Source organism: Diabrotica virgifera, chromosome 6 (genome assembly GCF_917563875.1).
Source record: "Diabrotica virgifera virgifera chromosome 6, PGI_DIABVI_V3a".
NCBI classification, from domain to species: domain Eukaryota; kingdom Metazoa; phylum Arthropoda; class Insecta; order Coleoptera; family Chrysomelidae; genus Diabrotica; species Diabrotica virgifera.
In genome coordinates this window covers 55,003,484-55,018,094 of record NC_065448.1, presented here as the reverse complement: position 1 = coordinate 55,018,094, position 14,611 = coordinate 55,003,484, and the positions used below count along the sequence as shown (strand labels likewise).

At 33.5% G+C, this 14,611-nt stretch overlaps 1 protein-coding gene across 2 annotated transcripts in view; it reads right to left on the bottom strand.

Moving 5' to 3' along the window:
• LOC114343216 (ethanolamine kinase) overlaps window positions 1-14,611 on the bottom strand; it is a 171,569-nt gene that overhangs the window by 142,157 nt on the left and 14,801 nt on the right. The gene's annotated exons all lie outside the window — the stretch shown is intronic.

The following is a 14,611-nucleotide window of genomic DNA, read 5'->3' as shown; positions in this document are numbered from 1 at the left end:
CATAAACGCCCAAATTACAGTAAACAATACACCTCTAGAGAGAGTACAGAAAATATGCTACCTGGGCTGCAACATTAAGGATACTTGGGATCATAGCTACGAAATAAAAACTCGTATTGAAAAAGCCAGAAGCTCTTTTAACAGTCTTAAGAAAATTCTCTGCAACTTGTCTTTAAGTATCAATATACGCATAAGAATTCTTAGATGTTACGTCTTTAGTGTCCTCCTATACGGAGTTGAAAGCTGGAGCCTGACAGAAAATGCCATAAAACGGTTAGAGGCGTTTGAAATGTGGTGCTACCGACGTATGTTGAGGGTCTCATATATACACCACACAAATAATATAACTATTCTCCAGAGGCTAGGAAAAGACAAAGAAATAATTAACACCGTAAAGAACAGAAAATTGGCTTACTTCGGCCACATTATGCGTAATGAAAAATACCGACTGCTGCAGTTGATTCTACAAGGCAAGATTGAGGGCAGGAGAGGCCCTGGACGTAGACGTACATCCTGGCTGGCCAATCTTAGGAAGTGGACTGGTCTAACGTCAACTGATCTATTTCGAGCTGCCGTAAATAGAATAAGATGGGTCAATGTGGTCGCCAACATCTCCAGAAGATAGGCACTTTTAGAAGAAGTCACTTTAAAATGGAAATTATTTTTTGCTGGATGTCTTTTAGCTCTAAAATTTTCCATAGAACAGCATGACATAAGCTGTCAAAACACGCTCGAAATCGACAAAAACCATGTATAAGTGTTTCATTCAACCGACTGTTCCATTATTACCCTCACAAAATTGATGCAGAATCTATGCAGAAGAATTCTGCTTTAAAGCCAACTTAATTAGCTCGAAATTAAATTTTGTTTGTTAATCTTTTCAGTATGGTGGTCGTGAAAATTTTATTTTATTTATGGCGGTAAACAAAAGGTTATTCCTCTTCAATTTTTGCATAGTGTGAGGTTGCCCTTTTTTTCCAGCCTGCTGGAATGCGGTTTATTTCCCACACCTCTCGGATTATGGGGAGCAAAAGTTCAGCAGTTAGATGCGGATCAGTTTTTCAAAATCGAATTTAACTTGAATCAATAAAATATCTGGGAGTTTTACCATAGTAGCGTTATTGAAAGGAAAAGAAGAAATAATATGGGTAGCTATATGAACGACTCTTTTGCAGCGAAAATAGAATGGGCAATATTAATTTGCACAATTTGATAGCAGGCATATGGGCGTAGAAAAAACGTTATTAACACATTCATTAGCGGCGTCATTTTTTAGCAAACATCATATCAAATTAGTAAGAAGAAGATAAGAACTGACTAACACCTACGTTTAATAAAACAATCAGATCTCATGATTGTTCCTTTAAATTGTTCAAATTGACAAAACTTGTTTAGGACAATGTAACACCCAATAAAAATTAACGTGAATACTTTACGTTCTTCGATGATGTTATCATAATACAAAGAGCAAATATGTAGATGTGGGCGCCAATCAAAATTTTTTAGAAAATATACAGTGAGCACGTAAAGGTTGGAATAAATTCATTTTGTCATGAATGGACGATTTTAGAAATAAATCCCGAAAAAGGTCGATTTTTATTTTTAAATTACGATTTTTTGGTGTATATATCATACTAATGACGTCATCCATCTGTGCGTGATGACGTAATCGATGATTTTTTTAAATGAGAATAGGGTCGTGGTGTCGATAGCTTATTTGAAAGGTTATTCAATTCTCTATTCAGTAATATAAACATTAACATAGTTATTTATACAGGGTATCCAAAAGTAATTTGAGTTAAATATTAATTGAGACAAAAGAAGAATGTATGTAATTTATTTAATTCAAAATAGCATATCAGAAAACAGGAAAAAATGTTTATTTGAAAAATAAACATTGCTTGTCGCCTAAATTAAATGTTCAAACTGCCAAGAGGCAGGTGGGTGGCAACTGTAACTGTAACATTGAATTTAAGCGTAAAACAGTATTTATCGCCAATTATCGTCACTAAAGTCACTCAATATTGTACTCATTTGACGCCATTTGCGGCAGTAAAGTAACATTTTATTGTACTGAAAGACGAATTGTACTTTACCTGCCGCGATTAATCGAGATTGAATGTAAGTGGTCGATGGCAGTAATTGATTATTTGAGTTAACTTACAATTTATTTACTTTATTTATTAAAAATATTGTACAAAATTTACGACACTGTTAATTAAATTTATACCAAAAAGTGAAATTCTGTAGTATTTTGTAATTATATTCATATAAAATAAATCAAAACTTTACCGATTTAGTAATTATTCAATATTGATAACTATCGATTAAAAATCGAAAGCGGCTATCATGCAAAAGTCATTTGTCATCACTGTCATGAAATTTTCATTGCGTCTAAAATTTAGAAAATCCTTAAATTGAAAATTGTAAGTGTTAAAACCAATATTAAATAGTTGGCGATAAAATTTTGTATGCACCACGTCAGTAAAAACTCTTTACTGACTTGATACATAAATAACTATTATTTGTCAAATAAACATTTCTTCCTCTTTTCTGACAGCAGTAAGATGTAGTTTGAATTAAATAAATTACATACATTATTCTTTTTGTCTCAATTAATATTTGATTCAAAAAAAATTTTAGATACCCTGTATAAATGAATATGTTAATGTTCATATTATTGAACATAGAATTTAATAAGCTTTCAAATGAGCTATCACACGACTCCTATTTTTATTTAAAAAATCATCGATTACGTCATCACGCCCGGATGGATGACGTTACTAGTATGATGATACTGGTATATGCCAAAAAATCTTTTGTTTCAGGATTTATTTCCAAATTTGTCCATTTACGCAAAAATTAATTTATTCCTATCTTTACGTGATCACTGTATATAAGTATATACAATATCGTATTTAAAGTATGTACCTATCTGGTATTTCAATTATGCAGCCTTTAATCGAAATGAATATTTTGTTTTTACGATTTTTTCTTTTTTAGCGATTTTGATCTAAAAATTGGAATCTAGCATAATATTTTCGATAAAGTGTCTAATTTCATTTTGTTTTAATGAAAAAAATAACACGCAGAACTTAATTTTAATAAAAGGGTTTTACTTCTCTATTTATAAAAGTGTTAACGTTATCTCCTTAAAAAATACAACTTTTTTGGATTTCTAGAATAAATATGCTAAATCCATATTAATACCAATATTTACATGTTTCGTAACTTAAATAAAAACGATAAATCATAAACCATTAGTAGAATTTTGGTTTCAACAAAAAATCATCTCTCTCGTTGCTACCCCATTTAGACCGGGAGATATTATACAGAAGTTCAGCCACGATTTTCTAAGTCCTGCCCTTTGCAATAGTGGAAGGATAGACGAGGTACTTACAATTTGTGGAAATATCCACAAATTTCCTGTGACATTTTCCTGTAAAAATTAGATTTTCTCAAAAAATAAAAATAGGGTTTTGCGATGAATTTTTAAGTCTTGCCATATCCGTAGAATGACAGGATACTATGGATTTTATGAGGGCAGGAGGGTTGGAAACGGGCTAACGGAGTATATATGTATACAAACATGTAAGGAAAATAATGAAATTTTCATGAGTTTCTGGGTCCTGCCAAAATTTTTCGTATTTTGAATTTAAGAAAAATTTGAAAAAAAAATAAAAAAACCGGTGTATTTACCGACTTAAGGCTATGGGTACATAATTCGCAAATATTTTACGGCTATCCCTACTTTTTCTGTCTTTACATGGCAAATTACGTGTAGTAAAATTCACACTGGTATGGATATGTACATATTACTAGAATGTCATTCTACTTGACAATGTCATAACTAGCTTAAAGAGATGGCTTTTGAATGTTCTTGGAAAAATGTTATTTTTTGTATAATTGCAAATTATTAATTCAGTTAATAAATGTGATAATTTTTTCACTAGCTATGTATTCAGTGATTGTAATAATTTATATGTACCTACAACAAAAACTAATACTCAATCGAGAAAAGAGGAAAAGTGTTAAAGTGATTTTTTAATAATATATTGTTACTATGGAACGCTTAAAATTTTGAACATCTTGAACAACAAAATACTTGGATCACAGAATATATCTTGATGTATTCTCTGCTTCTATCTTCCATAAATAATACACAATAAATAACTTTTTATAAAGTTCACCTCTTAAATCAATTATTTATCAAATATATCAATATTATTTAATCAACAACTAAAAATATTCCCGATTCATGTCAAATAATTATTTAAAATTGTCACTGATTGTCAGTGTCTGACTGACAATATTCTATTCGACTAAGTGCGTTGTATGACAAAGATAGATTTGGAAAATATTACCACGGACATTGTGTTTATTTTTTTCGAATCCTGAAAAAACCAATAAATACTTTTGAAAAATCTAAACGCAGAATGAAAGACTAAATTATTACCGAGGTTAAATTATTACCGAGGGCCGAAAGTTCCTTAGAATAAATAAAAAGTTTATTTTGAATGAGATATTTGAAATTAAAAATAACACTAAATTTTCTCTTAGTTTTTCACCCCTGTAACTTATTAAAATAAACATTATAGAAGTTCTCGGGGACTTTCGGCCCTCGCTAATAACGTAATCTTTCATTCTGCGTTTAAATTTTTTAAAAATACTTATTAGTTTTCTCAGGATTCGAAAAAAATGAATCCCCATTTGAATAGCATTGCAGCCGAAAAAACGTACCGATCCTCTTAAAGCAAGAGTAACTTTTAGTACTAGAATATCTCATAATTTAATACTCTACTACTGTCAAAAAAAAATGCTTAAAAATTAAAGCAAGTTATGAGATTTCATTGATCTACCCAAGACGGACGCCTATGACCGATACTATAAATTCACAATTGATAAAATATTTATCTACGGAAGAGAAATAAACGTACCAGTTTTCGTTTTTCTAAATAGTTTTTTTTTATTTTTTTTTTTTCAAATTCAAAAACCGAAAAATTTTTCCAATCGATTTTTCTAGAACACGGCGTATCCTACCGACTTAAAGCAAGAGAACCTTTTAGTACAAGAATACCCCATAGTTTAATAATCCAGTGTCAAAAATGCTTAAAAGTTAGACACAGAAAAGTTGTGGGATAAAATATCCGTTTCCCTACCCTAAACGGACGCCTATGACCGGTACTAAAAATTGACAAATGATGGAATCGATTTATCTCTGGAAGATAAATAGATGTACCAGTTTTCGTTTTTCTAAATAGAAGTGTTCTGGAGCTATTAAAAAAACTAATTAGAATACGTCATCTTTAAAGAGCTCTAGCTTCCTTGGGAAGCATTTTCGGACGAGGTGAATTGAGTTAAATTTTCTTAAAATTATCTGAGGATTCTCCGGGCTTCGACTGTTAGAAGAGTTTCTGGACACCCTGTATAATAGGTTCAATCCCTACTCATCATCATCATCATCAACCCGTACGCGTCCACTGCTGGACATAGGTCTCCCTCAGCTCTTTCCATTCATCTCTATTTTGTGCGGCTTGCATCCAGTTACCGACAACATGTTTCAAATCATCGGCCCATCTGGTTAGTGGGCGTCCTCTGCTCCGTAGTGCTTCTTCTCGCGGCCTCCACTCGACAATACGTTTTGTCCATCGGTTGTCTGGCAATCTGGCGACGTGTCCTGCCCAATTCCACTTAAGCGACGCGATTTTTTCGACAGCGTCTGTTGTTTTTGTACTACGGCGTATTTCTTCGTTTGGGATTCGGTCTCTCAGGGAGACACCCAACATCTGGCGCTCCATAGCCCTCTGAGTTACGCGAATCTTGTTCACTACCTTTTTTGTTAGTGTTAATGTTTCGGCTCCATAAGTGAGTACAGGCAACACACATTGGTCAAAGATTTTCCTTTTGAGGCATATGGGCAAGTCCGATTTAAATACATAGTTAAGTTTACCAAACGCTGCCCAGGCTAATCCTATGCGACGTGGGAGTTCGCACGTCTGGTTATCTCGTCCCAACCGAATTTCATGTCCTAAGTACTTATAAGATGCAGTCTGCTCAATATCCATTCCATCAACAACAATATTACGATTTAGCACCAGATTAGTCATTATTTGCGTCTTGTTGATATTAATCTTTAGTCCGACCTCTAAGGAAGCGTAATATAATTTGTTCAACATTATTATTGCATCATCCATACGATCGGCTATAAGGACAATGTCATCTGCGAATCTCAAATGACTGAGCTTCTCTCCATTTATATTGATACCATATTCGTTTAGATCTGCCTTCTTAAATGTGTGTTCTAAAAGGGTTGTGAACAGCTTTGGTGAGATGGTGTCTCCCTGCCGTACTCCTCGCTGTATACAGAATGTATTTGTTTGTTGTTCAGACAGTCTTACGCTAGCCGTTGCCGTTTGGTAGATATATTTGATCATGTTAATGTAGCGATGGTCTATTCGGCATTCTGTCAATGCTTTTAACATTTTCTGCTGGCTTATGGTATCAAATGCTTTCTCGTAGTCCACGAATATCAGTGCCAATGGTTTGTTGTATTCCGCAGACTTCTCTATTAGATTTTTTATTACCAGTAAGTGGTCGTTAGTGCTATATCCAGATCTAAATCCAGCTTGTTCTCTAGGTTGATAGAAGTCTAACTTAGCCTCCAGTCTTTTTTTTTTTTTTTTTTTTTTTTTTTAAACCTACTATAACCAATTAATTGTAAAATTATTGATTTTCTTCCTATCCACAGAGAACGGTAGTTCTCACCAGTGGCGCACAACACCCCTACAAGCGACACTATAATATATAAACGAAATTTTCGATTTTCTAAACCTGATTGAATTGAAAATTGGGCCAAATCCCATCTTAAAGTATAGGAAAAGACTCGTCCATCCATAAGTTACATCTCCATTTTGGTCCAAGGGTGTGGATTTTACGGCCCTTCCCATTTAGAGTCTGTTTTTCGTTCTCGTCCCCAAAACTCCCAAAAATTTCAAAAACTTAAGCCCGATCTTTGCGGCTTCTGATAGTACAGATCATTACCTTTCCAACGCTTGTTTAATTTTGAAAATCGGTTACACCATTCAAAAGTTATCGAGCTCAGAAGTATGACTCAATTTTTATTTAAAAAAGGGAAAATGTTTGTATGTATGTATGTATGTGTGTGGAAAAGTTACACCGATCTGAATTTTTTTTCTGTGTTTCAAGCGGGTGTGACGGCCGATTTAGAACCGGTCTAATTTTTGACTTCTGACTACCCGTAAGCCAGCTAGACGACTAGGTAGATACAAAATAGCATATTTTTTGGGCGTATATAGGGTAACGGGTACAGTTGTTGGCCGGTCACTAGTGATTGGCCGCTTTCACAAAAATCCGAAATATTAAGATTTTTAGAAAGTATAAGGAAATAAATGTATTTTCATTGCAATTCGGCAACATTGCTATATATTTGGTCTAGCCATTATCTCTCTCAGTTAATATTGTCTAGTTGTGACAGAGTATGTTGTTCGAAGCTTAACAGATGCATCCAGTTTGAAGAGTTTTTTAAAGAATTTGTTAAGGAAGGCCATTCATGAGGTGAGTTATCTTGGCTAATAATATTGTGTATCTGCTTATATTAATGTTTTGTGATGATTTAGTGGGGTACATCTTACGTTATCGGTGGTTTTAATAGTAAGGTTATAATTTTTTGGCGGTAAATTTTAGTGGCCAAGCACTGTATCTTAAATATGTCCGCATTATAATGATTGGCCTGCCGGCCAATTACTGTACCTACTTTCAATTAAAATATTTATTATAATTTAGGCCCTTTTAGCTTAGTTTGGCCCAACACAACATATTTCAAGCATTTTTTCTTATTTTTTTATGGCAATAACTAGTGGTTGGCCGACTGCCAATCACCAAACCACAGGGTGGCCAATAACTGTAATGTGTAATAAGAATATATTTTTTGTCCGGATTCGTTTTTATAAAATTATAATTATTTTAGTTGTTATAAAATTAATGCCAATGCGGGCAATCTGAATAAAATTTGAAACGCCCGTATTGTAGATAACATTATTAGATACTATTAAATGATTTTTATTTTTAGAATAAAAAATGCCAAATATCCGGAAAGATAAAACGTATCACAAAAAATATACAGAACAAGATCTTCAGTCTGCTTTTCAGGCCATAGAAAATGGCATGAGCCAACGGAAAGCCGCTGAACAATTTAATGTGCCAAGAGCAACACTGCAGTTTAGAGCAAGCGAAAAATTTAATGAAAAAACTACCCTTGGTCCCAATCCTATTCTTTCTTTGGAGGAAGAGAATCGTTTAAAGAATTGGATCGTAACATGCCAAGACAAAGGTTTTCCAGTAAGAGTGGAAAATATAAAAGACTCGGTTAAAGGTTTTCTTTATGCAAATCCACGTGCTAATCCTTTTACTGACAGTCGGCCCGGAAGAGGTTGGTATAGATCCTTTTTAAAGAGAGATCCAGATTTAAGCGAGCGAACTCCAGAAGCGGTAACAGCAGCAAGTTCAGTTGTGTCTGAAAAATATATAAGAAAATGGTTCACCGGTGTTCAAGAATATTTACACCGTAAACGTTACATTGATATTTTTCAAGACCCTTCACGTGTTTTTAATGTGGATGAAACCTGCTTTCTCTTGTGTCCCAAAAATAAACGAGTGTTGGCTGTAACGGGAAGCAAAAATGTATATCAAATAGAACATCACTCCAAAGTTAATTTGACGGTTATGTTTAGGTTTGCAGCATCTGAAGAAATAACAGCACCGATGATTATTTACCCATACAAACGACTTCCTAGCAATGTTATAAATTCAGTTCCTCGAGAATGGGGCATAGGCTGTAGCGATACGGGATGGATGAAGAATCAAAACTTCTATTATTACATAGGAAAAGTCTTATATAAGTAACTAGTTGCAAAAAAACACTAAATTTCCAGTCATTTTGTTCGTTGATTGACATAAAACTCACTTACCATTCAAACCAGTGAATTATGCTCAAAGTTACAAATTATTTTTGTGGCATTATATCCCAATGCGACCAGAATTATACAGCCTGCAGATGTTGCTGCATTTAAACCATTAAAGGCAAATTGGAACCGGGCAGTATTAAAGTTTAGACGAGAAAACCCAAACAAAAAGATACTATTGTCACAGAAGATACAATGACTAGATATTCAATCGACATCCGATAATCTGCCTTTAGTAAATCAAGACAACTCATTATATAAATAAATTGACACCTCAATTGACAAATTCTTTTTTGGCCAAAAAACCCCAGAAAGAAAGGGTAAAAAGCAAACAGAACGGTTGCCTTTAGTGCTCACTTCTTCAGATCGTCAAAATGCAGAGGCGTAAAATTGAAGAGAAAGACGAACAAGCAAAAATAAAATTAGAACGAAAACAAAAGCGAATTGACGCAAAAGCAAACAATAAAGGTAAACAAAATAAAGAAACCAAGAAGAAAGTAATAAAAAAAATTGCCACAAGAGCCAATTCCGAGAGCAAAAAATGTTAAAATGTTGTGAAAAATAAAGAAAATGTTACACTAAATACAGGTGATATTGTAGATACAAATACTTTTAAATCAGACACACTTCTTGATCATACAATTGAAAGCACTACTTTAAGAAGTGGAGTTAGAGTACATATACCAGAAGTGATTAACGCCAAAGAAAACCACGAACTGCCACGGAACCAAGTTCCTGATTCTGTAGAGGAAAACGCTATTCTGCCCTCAATTGATAACGTATCTTTTGATGTCTCCAACAATAAGAATTCATCAAATTTGAGGAATACTTCCCAAAGCAAATGTACAAATTTGGAAACCAGCAAAGAAAAACGTGCTGGTGAGTCGGCTAAAAGAAAGTTGTTTTTCGAAACAGAGGGATATCCAGAACATTAAAAAATACAAATTCTCTCAGATATAATGGTGAAACAATCAGACAACACCAACATCTGTAAATAATAATCTTTTGTATACAGGATTGTGCTATTCTTGTTCCTAAAATATTTCTAAATCAAAAGTTGGAATAAAATGTTTATTTTGTGTCAGAGGCTCCCATATTGGTAGTTGTGTTAAAAAAACAAGAAATTGAAAATCTAAATAGTTTTGTGTGCCCTAACTGCACAAACAAAAAAAGAAAATTAGGAATTTTATGAGTGGCCAATAACTGTAATTCTATATGCCAATAACTATGTTTGCATGGCCAATAACTGTGTAATTTTGTATGTTTTTAAATTTGTGTTAATTTTTTATGTACATTATTATTTTTACTAAAATAACCTGAGTTTTTATAAAATTTGATGTTTCATTGTTTTTAAAAAACCCTTACAAAATATTTCACACTAAAATATACCAATTTACAATTTTAATTCAATTTGAAATCCCTTAAGTGGCCAATCACTGTACCCGTTACCCTATCTTAGTTTCAAGGAGAGACAGGAAAATCGCAAATAAACCAAATCAATAGGGTTGAGTTAAGCTTTCAAATGGTGCTTAAACGATCAACCTGAGAATACACACTGCTCAACATAGCCGAAAAACTGAAAAATTAAACTTTGAAAATTTTGGTTTTTCGACAATTACTCAAAATTTCAACCTACGAATTGCACCAATAACTGAGCGTTTGTAGGAGGGCTCAGGACGCGTCTAACGGTGTATATTTCATATCTGGGAAAATTCGAATTTTTTAGTTATAGGCTTCATAAGTATGATCAAATCTATTTCTTATGGGAAAACCGTTTTTCAAGCTCAATAATTCCTGTAATACGTTCAGTTATCATACTTGATCTTGGATGCATCAGATACTACTTGTCAATACGTTTTAAACTCATGTTTAGTGATCAACATCAGTTCAGCCGTTCAGAAGTTGCAGAGCTCCAAAAGTATAATTAATCCAGGAACTGAAACTTTTCACTTCGCAATTTTTACAGAATGGATCGATTTGCTTGAAAATTTGACAATAAGTAGTGGATAGTACAAGGATCAAAATCTATATGATGCCGAAAGACGCTCTTACCATGGGATGGTTGTCACGCCATCTCGAGGGTGGAAATTTTTTATTATATTTTGACCGCAAATGTTGGTAAAATCATTAATTGTAAGCAAACAATGTTTTATATTTTTTTGATAAAATTAATAGTTTTCGATTTATTGGTTATCGAAACTTAGTTTATATCGAAAAAATCAATGTTATTAATCAATCATGGTTTATGTACTTGTAGTGGTTACAATGCTAAGTTTGATTGGGCAATCCGAGTTCATTTGCCGGCCATAATTACATAATTATTAGGATGGCTGGGATATGAACTCGGATTGTCTTATCACTGGTGTCGTAAGTACTAGATCATTTGGGAGAGAATGCGACCGAGACGACCCCAGAAAACGGCAATTCTCACTAGTGGCGCACAACCCCTCTACATGCGACACTATATATACACGAAATTTTCGATTTTCTAAATCTGACTGAATTAAAAAATTAAAGTTTAGGAAAAGACTCGCCCATCCATATGTGAACATTTCATTTTGGTCATAGGGTGTGGATTTTACGTCTATTCCTATTTAGGGTCTGTTTTTCTTTCTCGTTCTCAAAACTACTTTCTCGTTCTCAAAAATATAAGTTCGACCTTTGCGGCTTCTGATAGTACTGATCATTACCTTTCCAACGCACATCTAATTTTGAAATTACCAGAGAACGGCAGTTCTCGCTAGTGGCGCACAACACCCCTACATGCGACACTATATATACACGAAATTTTCGATTTTCTAAACCTGACTGAATTGAAAATTGAGACAAATCCCATCTTAAAGTTTAGGAAAAGACTCGTTGATCCATATATTACTTCTCCATTTTGGTCCAAGGCTGTGGATTTTACGGCCCTTCCCATTTAGGGTCTGTTTTTCGTTCTCGTCCCCAAAACTCCCAAAAATTTCAAAAACTTTAGTTCGACCTTTGCGGCTTCTGATAGCACAGATCATTACTTTCCAACGCATGTTTAATTTTGATAATCGGTTATACCGTTCAAAAGTTACCGAGCTCAGAATTAGAACTCAATTTTTATTTAAAAAGGGGAAAAATGTTTGTGGATATGTATGTCGTATGTATGTATGTATGTGGAAAAGTTACACCGATCTGATTTTTTTTTCTGTGTTTCAAAAGGGTGGAGGGCCGATTCAGAACCGGTGTAATTTTTGACTTCTGACTACCCGTAAGCCAGCTATAGGGCTAGGTAGATACAAAATGGCAAATTTTTTGGGCGTATATATCTTAGGTTCAAGGAGAGACAGGAAAATCGCAAATACACACCATCAATAGGGTTGAGTTAAGCTTTCAAATGGTGCCTAAACGATCAAGCTCAGATATACATACGGCTCAGTATAGCCGAAAAATTGAAAAACTAAACTTTGAAAATTTTGGTTTTTCGACAATTACTCAAAATTTCAACCTACGAATTGCGCCAATAACTGAGCGTTTGTAGAAGGACTCTAGGCGAATCTAACGTTGTTTACCTCATATCCGGAAAAATTCGAAATTTTAAGTTATACGCTTCATAAGTATGATCAAATCTATTTCCTATGGGGAAAAACGGTTTTTCAAGCTCAATAATTTCTGTAACAGCTTTAGTTTTCATACTTGACCTCAGATGCATCAGATACTACTTGTCAATACGTTTCAAACTCATGTTTAATGATCAAAATCGGTTAAGCCGTTTAGAAGTTATTAAGCTACAAAAGTATAATGCAATTAACGATTATTCCCGAAATGGTTTATGTAGTTGTAGTGGTTACGACGCTAAATTTGATCTGCAGCGGGCAATCCGAGTTCATTTACCGGCCATCCCAATATTTTTATTCAATCTATTTCGACTAGAAAAAAAATCTAGTGTACATTCGATGGACACTAGATCATTTGGGAGATAATGCGACAAAGGTGGCCATTTATAAAGCTTAACGTGTAATCGAGAAAAATTGCATTCAACTTCATACATTTAATTTGTATATAACTTGAAAAACTCCTGATACAAGAATAAAAAACCGCTAAACGCCGTAAAAATGAGTGGCGCATACAATATTCCAGCTACAAAAGATCTGATATGAAAATTACGTGGCGCGAAAATGTAGTTTCATTTTGATGCAAAACAAAATTCTAGTTTTATTATAAAAGATTTTTCCATAATATTTGCTAAATTTGAAGTAAACGCGCCACAAAAGAGTTTCAAAATTCAAACTGTACCAAATTTACTCTTTTGTGGCACGTTGAAATATTCGATTTGGAATTAGACGAATAAGAACGTATTTTTCATGGGCTACAACTTTGCTTTTACTCACTTTGTGGACTTTGCTGATACACCATTTATTTAGTTTTTTTTATAAGCTACACTTTTGCTAAGAATATTCTTTTCGATAAAATATTTACTTTTTGAGTTATTTGCAAAAAACCGTCTGAAAACGTAGTTCTTTGTCGAAAAATAAGCATTTCCAATCGCAAATAACTTGAAAAGTATTGACTTACGTAAAAATTTCTATAGAACAAAAGTTGCTTAGAATTAGTCAGTTTTTTCCATTTCCGGACTCACTTTAAACACTCTTTTTCCCCCGAGAAGAATTGAATGCTACTCCCAAGTAAAAGCAACCAACTGCACAAATTCAACTTTGAAGTGGAGGGTAAGTAGAACCTAAATCCAAATTTTCATACAATTTGGAGTTGCCCCTGAAAATTACACTCCAAAACGATAATTTATTGGGCTATCATGAATAAGTCAATCTACTTCAGCACGTCAAGTTTATAACACGTGACTTCAAAAAAAAAACAGGTTTAACATGCAATAATATTTACAAGACCTTAATAAGACCGGTTTTGATATATGTAGCTGAAACATGTAAGTACTTTATCCCAAAACGACGAGAGATTACTTGATATTTTAGACAGAAAAATACTTCGATAGATTTTTGGGGCCGTAAATGAAAATAGCCTATGACTTCGAAGATATAACTTTGAATTATAGCAGCTATACACAGATCTAGATATTGTGAAATTTATTAGGGTGCAGAAACAAAAATGGGCAGGATACATTGTTAGGATGACAGATATTGAGTACACGAAGAGATTGCCATTCTCAAACTCAGAGGCCAGAATAAGTTCGGCAGCGGTAGAAGATAGATTGGTGATTTGGAGAAGACCATGAAAGATACCAGCCAACTAAAATTTTAATCCGTTTGAAAAATTTAAATTTTTTATAAAAATAATTTTTAAGTATACTCCATTTCACACTAGTTTTTCACTTTACTCTAAGTTTTATTACGTTTAATGTTAATTCACGCTCGCTTATGTTCAAAATGACATAGGGTAAGGAAATGGTATGTTGGTGATAAAAATGAAAAATACTAATAATATGGGAATTTGATAACTAAGCAAGAAATAAGTTTTGCTTTGTTATGTTACTTATTATTTGAAGTAAATGTTTAGAACAGTTAATTTAACAAAAAATGAATACATAATAATGATAGTAAATGTCAAATTGACATACAAACTTATGTTAGGTAAGTTGGTGACACGGTAAGATATATTGGTGATAGTGGTTAGACAATTTGACTTAC